This window comes from Pseudopipra pipra, chromosome 8 (assembly GCF_036250125.1).
Source record: "Pseudopipra pipra isolate bDixPip1 chromosome 8, bDixPip1.hap1, whole genome shotgun sequence".
Classification (NCBI taxonomy): domain Eukaryota; kingdom Metazoa; phylum Chordata; class Aves; order Passeriformes; family Pipridae; genus Pseudopipra; species Pseudopipra pipra.
In genome coordinates, this window is record NC_087556.1 from 6,680,023 (window position 1) to 6,693,632 (window position 13,610).

Sequence of the window (13,610 nt, forward strand, 5' to 3'; positions counted from 1 at the left end):
AAGGCTCTTTGAATTACACTATAAAATGAGCTGTATGCCTGAGTGGCAGAATAAAAAAGACCCACTCTTCACCAAACTGTTTACCAGCCCACGCTAAGGAGTAGCCAAGGCTACTGGATGGAACTTCAAGAAAATCTTTTAATACTCAATTTGACAAAGAAATTGAAGTTTTAGGCCAGCTCTCCAGAAATTCATGCCAGATTCAGAAACATTCTGGCTTTAGAAAAAGGAAAAAGAACTCACAAGAAAACAAGACTTGTGTGATCATGCTATGCAAACGTTTGCGTCCCTCACTGCCACCGTTTACTCCCCCTAATAACTTGGACAACCAGTAGGCAGTGTTAATTGCCTGGCACAGCAATAGCAGCTCAAAAATTCCTACAAGTTCCATGAAAACAAACAGCAAGCTAAAGGAGGGAGATCATTTTAGTGCACACACTGAGGGGACCTCTGACTGCACTGGTAGGTACCAACAGCTGTACATGAGCTGCACATGGGCTTTGATCACAACTCACACCCTGTTCAACACCCAAGCACCGAAACCCAGAGCAATGAGTCCTGTGAGTTCTGCCACTTTCAGGATGGAAATCAACACAGAGAAAAAGCAAACCAATTCTTCCAGCATCTTCAGCACACAATGGCTAAGCTCCGTGTGGGGAAAGATGGAGGAAATCCCAGCTCGTCACTGCCTGAAGTAGCCAGTAGTGCATGGTGAAGGAAAGGCATTTCAGTCATTGCTCTAACTTAAATCAGAAGGAAAATTCTTATCCCAACACCATAAGAGATTAGCCAAAGAGAAGTGACTCAGTGGTGTCTTATTGCCACAGAATCCCCACAGAGCCCCAGCTCATGTGTTGCTCTTTGCTCAAGCCATTGCATCACCCAACAGCTGGTCCTGATCAGGTACTATCTGTATACTAAACCACAGCACATTTTCCAGCAAAGAAAATGAGTATTTTATTCTCTTAATGCATAGAAGTACTTTTCTCTCTGTATCTTATAAGTACTTCTGAATTTCAGCTACTTTTACATTTATTTTAAATCCTCTGCCTCCAGGTCATTTGTTGAATCTTAGAGAGATTTTGGAGCAACTTTACAAAGTTATTTTTCTCTTTTAATGAAGCCACTCTTCTTTTTTATTGTACCTTCACTTGAACATTTTTATAATACAATAGAAAGACAAAAGAATGCTGTACTTAAGTGCTCTGCTTGTGTTACAGAACTATACTCTCACCTTTCTTAACCTGACTGCACATCAGTGCTGCAGAGCTCAATGCAGGAGGGCACAAAGCATTGGCTTAGGACAGGCTTGTTAGACACTGAGGGCCTGGCTGTACACAGAGACTCACCCTGGAAAAGGAACCAGACAACAAAAAATGCTGCCAGTTGCACTCAAAAGCAAATTTCCCAGAAAAAAACATAATTCAGAACTGGAAAAAGGGCAAAAAGATCTTGGAAAAAGGCAGAGTTCCTTCATTCTAACAGGGAGATTGTGGTTGCAACTTCCTCCCATGTCTTCCCCCTTAGAACAGTGAAAGGTTTTCCATGTGCCCAGGACTGAAGTGATGGGAATATGGAGCCACTAAAAGGCTCCAGAGATTAGCTATGGAAGAAGGAAAAAGCAGAGGATAGAGCATTTTGTTTACAACTTTTGCCAGCATTATTCCTTCAGGAGAAGGAGGAGTCTTTTTTGGAGTGTGGGTGGAAGAGTAAGTGGAAGGCATTGTGAGTCAGATCAGATGAAGATCTTTCTTTCCAAGCTTTCCATTGAGCTTTCTGAAGCCATGGCCTTGCAAACAACATTCCTCTTGGGCCTCAGTTTCCCAGCTGCAAAAAGACATCTTGTTTCATGGAAGCTGAAAGATGGCTGTTATTTAGTGTGGGTCCTTACAAATAAGCATCAAGGAGTGGGAGGTTCCGGGCAGACAACAGTCTGTGAAAAACAGATATTATCATGTCTCAGTGCTGAGAATGTGTTATTTCTCAAGAACCATAACCACTAGAGCTTAAAACTCTCCCAAATCTTATTTCTAGTTAAGTATGAAAGTTTAACATTTGAAAGATTCTTATGGATACAAAACAATCTGAAAAGTAACTTTTTAATGTGGAAAAGCTCTAATTCTGAGTTTATTTTTTTAATGTGGGTGGAAAAAAGGATATGTTTGTCCATATCAAGAGGTTCCCTGGGCTGCACTATACTAGGAACAACTCAGGGCATTTTTAGCTCCTTTCCCATGCTGTGGTGACAATGGCCTAAAGTCCTGAGAGTCCTCACAAAGCTGAGGCTCTCAGAGTATTCAGAAGGAAGAAGGGAATACGTGAACCTTGGTTGCAAGGGTCCTTGGAGCAATGATATCAGATCCCCAGAAGGTTTCCAATAACACAAGCAAGACAACTGGTATGCAGCATTCTGTCCAGAAACCTGGCATTTTGGTCCAAGTTTCCTGAAACTCAAATAGTTTCCATGAAACATTCAACTGTGAGTAAATTTATGTTGTCTGATGAAATCCATTTAAGTAAGACGGGGCTTGCTACCCTTGCTATTGCAGCAGGAGGCTCAGCTGAAAAGAGTGGGGATGTGGGGGCACTGAAGTAACATCTTTGCTCTGAGGGTTAGAAGAAGCCCCGTGCCCTCCAGGTAGGAATATTTGTAGGTGCACTTTACATAAATCCGTCTGATTTGTCTCTCCATCATCTCATGTTCTATCTGCAGGAGAAGACAGACTGGCCAAAGGAGCCAAATGCCATTTAGAACAATCACCAGTGTTAGCACAAGCTTTGAAGGGAAGTTGTTTCGTGAAAGTTACCATAAACCTAACTCCCTACCCAGCTGAATAGCTACTAAAAAGTGGTTCTCAAGCAAGTAACCTAAAGTGAATGGAACAAAATAATCAGAATTTAGAACTGAAAGGAGTTAGTTTACTAATCATGCACAAAACACTGACATTCCAAAAACCAAACACACATAATTCAGTATCAGATCTCCTGAATAATACTGAAAGCTTCATTGCCTAAGCATATTTATAGGCTCTAAGATGTGTATTGAGTTTCAGACTTTGGCAATATTCTCCAAGGCTCCTGGGAAATACACTTCCCATGTCCTAATCCACACCCTGTTGATTGTTACTAATGTTTTGTATGGTACAGACTAAACAAACTGACAACAGATCAAATTTAACAGGAAATGTTGATTTTGAAACTGCAGCAAATCATCCTCTAAATGCAAAATCAGTATGTCTAACATTAATCTATTAGTATCCTTAGCACATTAAACAAGAACAGTAGGAGCTGGTCTAATTTTTACTATCTTTTCCTTTTTTTTTTTCAAACTAGGGGAACATATTTTAAAAGATACAAACTCTTAGAAAGTGTAAATAAAGAGTAATTGAAACACAGAAGTAATTGGACAGTATTACATCACTGGTTACCTGCATTCACATCACTAGTTGACAGAATCCTATCAACTTCTAGATAATTAATTTATTGCATTATTAAAAAAATTGTAATTTAAAATCATTTTCCTTGTTTATAAACCAACTTCCATGTACAATCCCTGAAAAAGCCTTAATTATCTGTAGAGCTTTCAGGGATAACACAAACCAGAAAGTCCTACCTCCTTTTTAGAATTCTGGTTTATTTTCCACCATGCATAGCTCACACTCAGATATGTACCTTTGAACTCTTCTTTAAGCAAAAGCAACTCTTTAAGGCGTGCTGCATGACCAAACACTCAGAAAAGCACACTGATGACTAGCAATCATTGCGTGCTATCATTTTCCCCACAAAAATAAGTCGGAGCAAAGGTTGTTTCCCATATTTGAAGCCGATAATATCTAATGAGCATCCTCAGCAACAGGCACTGATAACCACACTCTTTACTACGGAATAAAATTCTACATCAAGAGAGCCCAGGGAAAGCACATAATTTCTTTCTTCATGAAGAAGTATGTGATAGATAAAAAATAATTCTAAAAGGCACTTAGAAACTTTGCTTTCAGATGCAGCATTTTGCCTTGACAACTGAGCCTTCTGAAGGGAAATTTCTGGAGTGAATATGGCTGAAATTAGCAGCTGAAATGATTACGGGAAACCTGCTTGTCCCTTAGGGGTTCAGATCCCATCAGTACCTGCTGTAGTTGCTCCGGAATGACCTCATCATTAAAGATTAAACTCTCGCTGTGGCAGCACATCATCTCCTAGGTTGAGTTTGGTTATTCCTTTGCAGTTGATATGCCTTTTCATAGTCTGCATTAATACTCCTACACGGGGCAATGCTGCTTGGCAATGGCATTCAAGAATGATCTATATGTACTGGGGCTGCAGTTCTTTCAGCAACTGGTTCAGTGGTTCCCCTGGATGATGCTTTAGTTTCAAGATCTACGTCAGCTTTTGCTGTCCAGAATGACATCTCAGTTCTCTGATAGAGACTACACAGCGTTCATGGATATCCATTTCCTCAGTTCCCTTGATGGCAATCTCATACGTCCTTGTACTGGAGGCTTTCTTGGTGAAGAAAGCATTATCCAAATGTTCTGGCTGTGCCCTCTCTGACTACATAGTAGGTACAAAGGGTAAGTGATTTCTTGAACTTTTATTCTACCACACTGGTTGGCTGAGCTTGTCATTGCTGCACATTCTGCACTCAAGACTTTATCACAGAAGAACCAGCTCAAAGGAGAGAGGAAGAAAAGGAGTGGGGTTTGTTTTTTTTTCCATTAAAATATACCTTTTTAAAAGAGTTATAAATATCTGTAGTGACTGTTTTGTAAAATAAAAAGGGGACTCATCTGTCTAGTACTATTAAATCAGCATCAGGTTTAGGTATCTGCTGTACTGAAAGAGAACAGAGATGTATCCAATGTCAGGGCTGAGAGTGCTTCCACACAAAAAGAAGGCAATATGTTCCTCTTCAGGGAATATTGCAGTTCCCAGACTAAGGCTGGGACTACTCCATTCTAACCTGAAATTGCTTTGCTGCCCAGTGAGAAATCGTTCCTCTTCCCTTTGTGTAGATGAAAGCTTTAAAGAAAACCCTAAAAATGGAAATCTAGACTAAACTCCATTGACTCTATGTCCTGAACTGTAGCAATATCATTATAAAAACAAGAACTGGCTCTGACGGCACAAAATCAAAAGAAACTTCAGTACAAAAAAAACTAATAAGATCTTTTTCTTAAAATATATTCTCGGGAGTGTTTCAACAAGATACTACAGTGACTATCTCACACAGGTTAACAAAGCTTTAGAACTGCCAAAAGAAAAGAAAATCACTTCAAATATAATATTGAAAAAGGGAAACAGGAGCAAAGGAAATATAAATCAGTCTGTTACATGTTTGGTTAGAAACAGCTACTAAACAACCATGGAGTAAAGTTACCTGTATAGAACCATGCTGGCTCTGCCTCTTGCCAGCAGGATGATTGTGTACAAATCACCATCAACATGACAACTTCACCCTGCAAAAGTTGGGACAGCAATAACCTGCACTGCCTTTTTGATACCCAACAGAAGTGTAATCCTGTTCCTCTCAGGAAAGCAGCTTCCTTCATCTAAACAATACTATGTTTGATCACTCTTTTATATCTCCTAGGCCTTTTTGAATTGCCAGCTGTGAATCAGACTCCAGACTGATTCTCAAGCTTAGGAGCCTCTCTATATCCAAAAGAGCTTGTTACCCCTTCTAGGTTCTCAAACAGCTCATATATCTTCTTACAAACCTTAGTCTGTCCTAGAGTAATGATTTAATATTTACTTTTTGCTGGAAATCACATGCAAGACACCTGTAAGTGTTAGTGCACCGACTCCTTGGCTTCTGCCTTTCTCTCAGCACTGGCAGGGACATGTGCTACAGGGTCTCCTGTACAGCTTCTCATGAGAACAATCTGGTCACAAAAGAAGAAAGTAACCACGATGGGGACATGGACTAAGGATGTTTTTCTGGGCAGGGAGGGGATTCATAATCCAACAAAAGTCAAGTGTTTCTGGGGAAAAGAATTCTTTTGCTCTTATTACACCTGTAGGAATTCATAATTGAATCTTGTTTTTTTCCTACTGGAGAAGATGCTCTGTGCTATCTTGGCCATAACACAAAATGGGGAGACTTAGAAGAGATTGAAATCTCATTGTCAGTAAAATCTGTGATTATTATATGATTTTTATGTAGGCAAAATTATAGACTTTACTGTAGGATAGGACTTCTCACTTGGTTATATGGAATGAGATGACTCCAGTCTCATCTTGAAGCAGATTTTGTGGTGTTCTATTGCATGGAAAATCATAACAATTTACAGCAAAGAAATACTACCGTATTGCTTATAGCAGATGTGGCTGTGTTGACACACAGTTTCAGGGTTTGTTTTCTTAACATTTTGATTATATTTTGCCAGTATTTTATTTTTAAAGTAGAAATATTACTTAAATGAGTCCCACAGTTTTCATTGCTTGTTGCTCTAAAAAGAGACTCATCAGATGGTTTGTTTTAAGGATTTTCGTAGCCCTTTCTTGGCCTAAAATGAAAATTCATGTCAGGAAATCAGAGTAGAGAGATATTCCTGCCAGAGCTAGAACGGATGAGTTTTCTAGGTTTAGCTCATTTGAGAAAAGCCCAGGTGCAGAAAACAGCATAGTGAGATTAAGACTGGACAGGTGCTACCACAAAAATAAAGGCTACACAGCACATCTCACCATGATTGAGGGCAGTTTATGTTTTGATTCAGTAAGTTATTAATATGACTCATCCGTATGTTACCAAATATCACACCCAGCAAGTGAAAATTGAAACATATGCCTGCGAGATATAAAAGGGAGCTTTTACGAGAGGCCTTGGCAGGATGGGTGTGAGGGAGGGGTAGAAGCAGGAAGAAAAGAATAGAGCTTTTCTTGCTGTTTGCTACATCAGGTAAAATGAATGCATTGAAATTTTCCGGTAAAGGAAAATAGGCAACACCCAGACTTTGCTTTTCTTTCCTGTTGGCTTACCTTCTAACTCCTAACAAAGGACAAGGTGAGGATGGGAAGGCAGTGTGTGGACTCATCACAGCCCTGTGCAGAAAATAAGATGAGGTGTTTGTGATCCCTCTGATTTCTCATTCCTTCAGCCTTTCCCTAATCCCAGTGCTACCTCGAGGCCCATGCAAGGGCAGAGAAATGCGCACGGTATGAAAGGGAAGGCTTTTTGAGGCTGCTCTCTGAGCTTAGCCCAATACCTATTTACAGTTTCTTAACCATTTCACATAGGAAGAATTCACTAGGCTAGTGGGAAATTATGCAGGGAAATTACATTCTTTTCATGTGTCTTTCTCCAGTTATTTTCAGGAAGAACACCACTAGATGGCACTGGGAACTGTAACCACCCTGCGTGGAGCTGCAGGCTCTTACCTGTAAGGGCAGGCAGCCGGCGTGCAGCAAGGGCTGCTGCTCCTGGACTTGCTGCCCCGGCTTGGACACCGCGGCAGAGACGGCACAGCACATCACTCCTACCAACAGTCTCATGGATAGGAATAGTTCTTCATATCAGAATAAATCTGACTGATCAGCGTTTTACTGCTCTTTAAACCACGCTCTATATTGTATCAGCTGTCTGGCATAATGGCTCCACATGCTATTAAAGTGATGATAAAATAATCAGGGACTAATGTTACTATTCACATTATCAGCAACATCGTTTTCAGTTCTTTCAAGCTGGGGCAAAAGGAGGAGCACTGAGCTAGTAACGGACCCTAACCTCACTCACAGGGTGACAAAACCACAGAACAATTGTATTTTGCATAAGGTTGTAATTCCTAGAGGACAAAAAACCTTCTGTGAAATTTCAGGAAAATACATTTGAACAAGGGTCTCCCATGATTATGTCTACATATGTGTAATTAATTTAATTGGAAGAGCATCAGCATACATAACAAGTTTGTGATCCTAGTTGTCAATGTACAATATTTTTACATCCAGTCATGTAACGTTTGAGATACCATACACCATGTGTTTAAAAAAAAATCCTGCCAACACACACAAAAGAACACATTCATCATCCTAAATCCAATCTATAAAACATATGCTACTTGTACCTTCCCCTCCCCTTCTCTCTGTGTGAGAAACTGGCACAATTGCTGTCTCTAAGCAGAAAATCTTCATGTGAACATGCAGTTCTGCAGCCAGTTCCACACTGGTGAAGATCCATTAATTTCAGTTGTACTCATTCATTCCCAGCATCAGGGCATAACTCTGAGAGGGGTTGCTTTAATGCTGCATAGCACCTTGAGTTAGTCAGGCTGGGACTCAGAGAACCCTCTCTCAGCCTAACCTTTCAAGGCTCTACCTTGAATGGACTGGGAGCACTGAGCAGAACCTAGAAGCAAAGAAGCAAAGAAACCAAGCAGTGGGTTTGGCTGAGATAAGCAAAACCATCCAAGCTCAAACAAAAAAAAAAAAAAAAAAAGAAAAAAATATTTGATCCTTATGGCTCTGTTTCCCCATTAAAGAGCTAGTCTCTGTGTGAAAGAAACACTTATTCACATGTTAAGAAGAGCTCAGGTACTTCTGTGTACCTCTGTACCTCAGTGTTTGCTGCCTCTTCAACATCCAGATGACTTGCCAGGTGCCAGTGGGCCAAAGACCTCCAGAACTTAACACATATTTCTATTCCTTATTCTCACATGCACTGTCTAGAGAAATCTTTTTACTAAGAATTTAGTAGTCATTTTTTCCCATTGTCCCAGAGCCAACAGGAAAAAGAACCCTCTGTACTCATGAAGATTAGTCTAAGGAAAACTGGGCTTCCTGAACAAAAGATGCTTGGAAGCTCCCCTCAGCCTGGCTTCAAGTCCACTAATACACACAGCACTTGAGTTCCTTCCTCCAACTGTTTCCTGAGGAAAGATAAAGGACTAGCAATTCACATATTGTCACTTGCCCATCTCAAATCAGTTCAGCTGGATGGTCATTAAAAAACTTCTCATGTAGGTCACCAAGAGTGAAGGAGATGGTGGTTTTTCTGTGAGTTAGAGGAAATCTTATATGGAAGCTGTGTCCTCTATAAAGATCGTTTATTAAGTAGAAGTATTTCTTAGGTGTGAGGCCAAATTATTCAGTTCACTCATCACACATGCTGAAAATCCCAGGAGGTAATTTTTTAATCATTCCATGATACTCAGAAGCAAAGTCAGACACCCAAAAATTAAGAAACCAGATGTATTTTAAGAGAGTGTGAAAAGTTCCTTTGGAATTTAATCACAGACTCAGAGTAATGAAAAGAAGTCGTTTCCCATATGCTGCTATTCAGAATTCTCTGAAGCATGTTACACCCATGTCACAGGTCTGATCATTTGCAACAGCAAGCAATTCCTGAGCAGGCAACGATGTAGTTGGGAAATGCTGACAATGCCTCTGAGAGGAGATTGATGCAAGACAGTCATTCTAAAGGTTACCAGAGATCTACAAAGCAATACATCAGAAGCCATTCCACAGGGACATAAAGGTATGGTCCAGTCTGGTAGGCTGGTGGACATAGATCCTTGAGATGCCACACAGAGGAGTGAAAAACTTTTGAGAAAAAAAAATTTCTGACTGCTAAAATATTTTGTTTTGATATCTGACTTTTTCTTCCTGCTTTGAGAGGAAAAGACAGAACCGTTCACTGAGCATTACCAGTATTCCCAAAATTGAATGATCCAGAAACTGAACTTTTTGGCAAATTAACTTTTCTACAGAGGAGGAAAAGAATAATCCAGCTCCACATCTCACTGCAGCAACTTTACCACAGCAGTACTGAGAATAATTGACCAGCTCTGATCAGAGAAAAAATTCTATTGCAACCTCAAAGTATAACTCTCTCTAATGCTGACCTGGATAATTTTTTTTTCAATATTCATCTTCTGGTTTTAATTACTAGGAATATTAAACCTCAAACTTTAAAAGATGCACTAGTGCCTTTCCGAGTGCAATTGATACAGACATAAATCTACCACCTGTGTACAATGTACCAGTTATTTGCCATTCTAAAGATCCACCATAAAACAAAACAAAATCAACAAACACACTCTAGCTGCTGCCTCTAAATCTGACCAGTAGATGTATTTGGACAGCTCTTCCATAGGTCCTGGCTGACTTCCCACAAATGACCTGATTAAGCCAGTGCTCATTCAGAATTCCCCAAACTCTGAGTGCAGCAAACCAGAACCCAGATAATGTCTGTCCCCAGAGGTGTTTGGGGAGCTTTCTAGATGCCAAGTAGGCAGTGGGATGTAAGTCCTCCAGCTGTGGATTGCAGCAAAAACAGATGCAAGCTAGCTTAACAGAATAGCTGACTTCACAGTTTCAGCTTTGCAGGACTTCAAATAAATTCAGAAACCTTAGAGTCTGCTGCCTTCAGACACTTCCTTCAGATTATGAACATTTTTATATAAGTCCCTTTTAAAAAATACTCTTCCTCCTGTCTTGTTATTAGCTGCAGTCTCATGGCTATTTGTAGCATCATGGTAGAAAGGTGTACAGAACCATTTTTTTTTCTTATGCAGACAACTAATCCACAAGGAATAGCAGATAGATGATTGTCTCCTTTCTCAGTTCTTCTGAGATTTATGGTCATCATTTACAAGGAATACAGCAACCTGAAACATAACTTTCTTTTATCTTTGGAGATGGTTCCTAGCCCAAAGACACTCAAAACAATACTGTAAAGGTAAATGTTTTTTTGAATTTTTGCTTTGTCAAATGGTTGCATCCGTTTCCAATTCCATTTGATAAAATACAGTACATTCACAGAATTTCATTCCAACTTAACTCTAGAGTTCCTCAGCACTAAAGGAAACCGAAAATCCATCCATATCCAGCTTGCTACACACTATGAATTCTTATGAGCAGGAAGAGAGAATTCTTGTACAACAGCTACATTATTGGAAAACTGAGTGTATGAAAAAATGAACACCTCCTATACGCAGACCAGTTTCCAGACAGACCAGTGATTACAGAGTAGCTGAAAATAAACACATCTGATGTCAGCCTCAAAGGTTTCTCCATATGTTATTGGATTTCTACCTTCTTCTTGCTGTACCTATATAAGCTGAATTCCCTGAAAGACATGTATACTAGAAATGGATCCCTCATTTTAAATCCTGAAAGACTTGTGAGTTTATCAAGACCAGGAAATTTTTTGAGGGAAAGACCTCCTCTTTTCAGAGTAATGTAACATTTTTTACATGTTTATGTTCCAGAAGTTGGGCAGCCTCTGGCTTCCTGCTCATAGTAAGAACAGCTAGAATGAAATCAGTAGGAGCCTGAAAGCCCAGTTTCAGTACCCAACAAACCTACTTGCTTCAATTAACATTAGTACCTGGATGCACAGATAAGAGCAAAAATTTTGTAGCTCTCTAAAGAGATGGAAAACACTGCACAAATATTGATTTCCCCTTCCTCCCTATGCCGTAGGTCATTAAATATTAACACTGCCAATACAGTAATAGTCTACGCTTTCACATCAAGTAGCAACTTAAATAATTAATTTGAGAGAATAGAAGATAACTCTTCAGAATGGATAGGCAAGGGGTATCCCTGTATGTCAGGGAGTGTTTTGATTGTCTGGAACTTAATGGTGGTGGTGACAGGGTTGAGTGTTTATGCATAAGAATCAGGGGTAAGGCCAACAAGGCAGATATCCTGGTGGGAGTCTGATATAGACCACCCAACCAGGGTGAAGAGGCAGATAAAACACTCTATGAGCAGCTGGGAGAAGTCTCACAATCGCTGGCTCTTGTTCTCATGAGGGACTTCAACTCCCCAGATAGTCTGCTGGAAGTACAACACAGCAGAGAGGGAACAGTTTAGGAGGTTCCTGGAGTGTGTGGAAGAGAACTTCCTGACCCAGCTGGTGAGGGAGCCAATCAGGGAAGGCTCCTTCTGGATCTGTCTTTGTCAACAGAGAAGGACTGGGGGGTGATGTGATGGTTGGAGTTTGTCTTGGGCACAGCAATCACAAAATGATAGTTCTTGGTTCTTGGAGAAGTAAGGAAAGAAGTCAGCAGAACTGCTACATTGGCCCTCTGAAGGGCAGACTTCGACCAGTTTAGGAGACTGGTTGAGAGAGTCTCTTGGGAGCCAGCCCTGAAGGGCAAAGGAGTCCAGGAAGGCTGGACATTCTTCAAGAAGGAAATCTTAAAGGTGCAGGAACAGGCCATCCCTGTGTGCCAAAAGACAAGCCAGCAGGGAAGAAGACTGGCCTGTCTGAACAGAGATTTTTGGCTGGAACTCAGGAAAAAAAAGGAGAGTTTATGACCTTTGGAAGAATGGGCAGGCCACTCAGGAGGACTACAAGGGTGTTGTGAGGTTATGCAGGGAGAAAATTAGAAGGACCGAAGTCCAATTAGAACTTAATCTTATTCCTTCTGTAAAAGACAATAAAAATATTTCTATGAATACAGTAGCAACAAAAGGAGGGCTAAGGAGAATCTCACTGGATGTGAGGGGATGCTATACCACTTAGACATGCAAAACAGTATGGGGCTGGATAGGATCCATGCCAGGGTATTGAAGCAGCTGGCAGAAGTGCTCCCTGAGTCACTGTCCATCATTTACCAGCAGTCCTGGTTAATTGTGGAGGTCACAATTGACTGGAAGTTAGCAAATGTGACACCCACCTACAAGAACGGCCAGAAGGAGGATCTTAGGAACCTACAGACCTGTCAGTCTGACCTTGGTGCTGGCATATGACATGGAGCAGATCATCTTTAGTGCCACCACATGGCATGTAGAGGACAACCAGGGAAGCAGGTCCAGTCAGCATGGGTTTAGGAAAGGCAGGTCCAGCTTGACTGGTGTGGTCAAGTATACCCTCAGTGAGTTTGCAGATGACACAAAGTTGGGTGGGAGTGTTGACCTGCTGGAGGGCAGGAAGGCTTTACAGAGGGACCGGATGGGCTGGATTGATGGGCTCAGGCCAGCTGTATGAAGTTCAACAAGCCAAAGGGATCCTGCTCTTGGGTCCCAACAACCCCCTGCAGCACTACAGGCTGAGGGAAGAATGGCTGGAAAGCTGCCCAGTGGAAAAGGACCTGGGGGTGCTAGTTGACAGTGGCTCAACACAAGACAGCACTGTGGCCAGGTGGCCAGTGGCATCCTGGCTTGTATCAGAACTAGTGACCAGCTTGTATCAGGACCCACAGTGACTGTCCCCCTGTGCTGGGCACTGGTGAGGCCACACCTTGAATCCTTTGTTCACTTCTGGATCCCTCACTACTAGAAAGTCATTGAGGGGTTGGAGCATGTCCAGAGAGGGGCAACAGAGCTGGGGAAGGGTCTGGAAAACAAGTCTTATGAGGAGAAGCTGAGGGAGCTGGGAGGGCTCAGCCTGGAGAAAAGGAGGCTCAGGAAAGAACTTTTTGATCTCTACAACTGCCTGAAAGGAGGTCGTAGCCAGATGGGGGTCGGTCTCTCCTCCCAGAACAGGACAAGAGGAAGCCGCCTCAGGACACACCAGGGGAAGTTTAGGTTGAATATCTGGGAAAATGTCTTCATGGAAAGGGTTGTCAAGCATTGGCACAGGCTGCCCAGGGAAGTGATGGAGTCACCATCCCTGGAGGTATTTAAAAGATGTGCAGATGTACCACTTAAGGACATGGATTAGT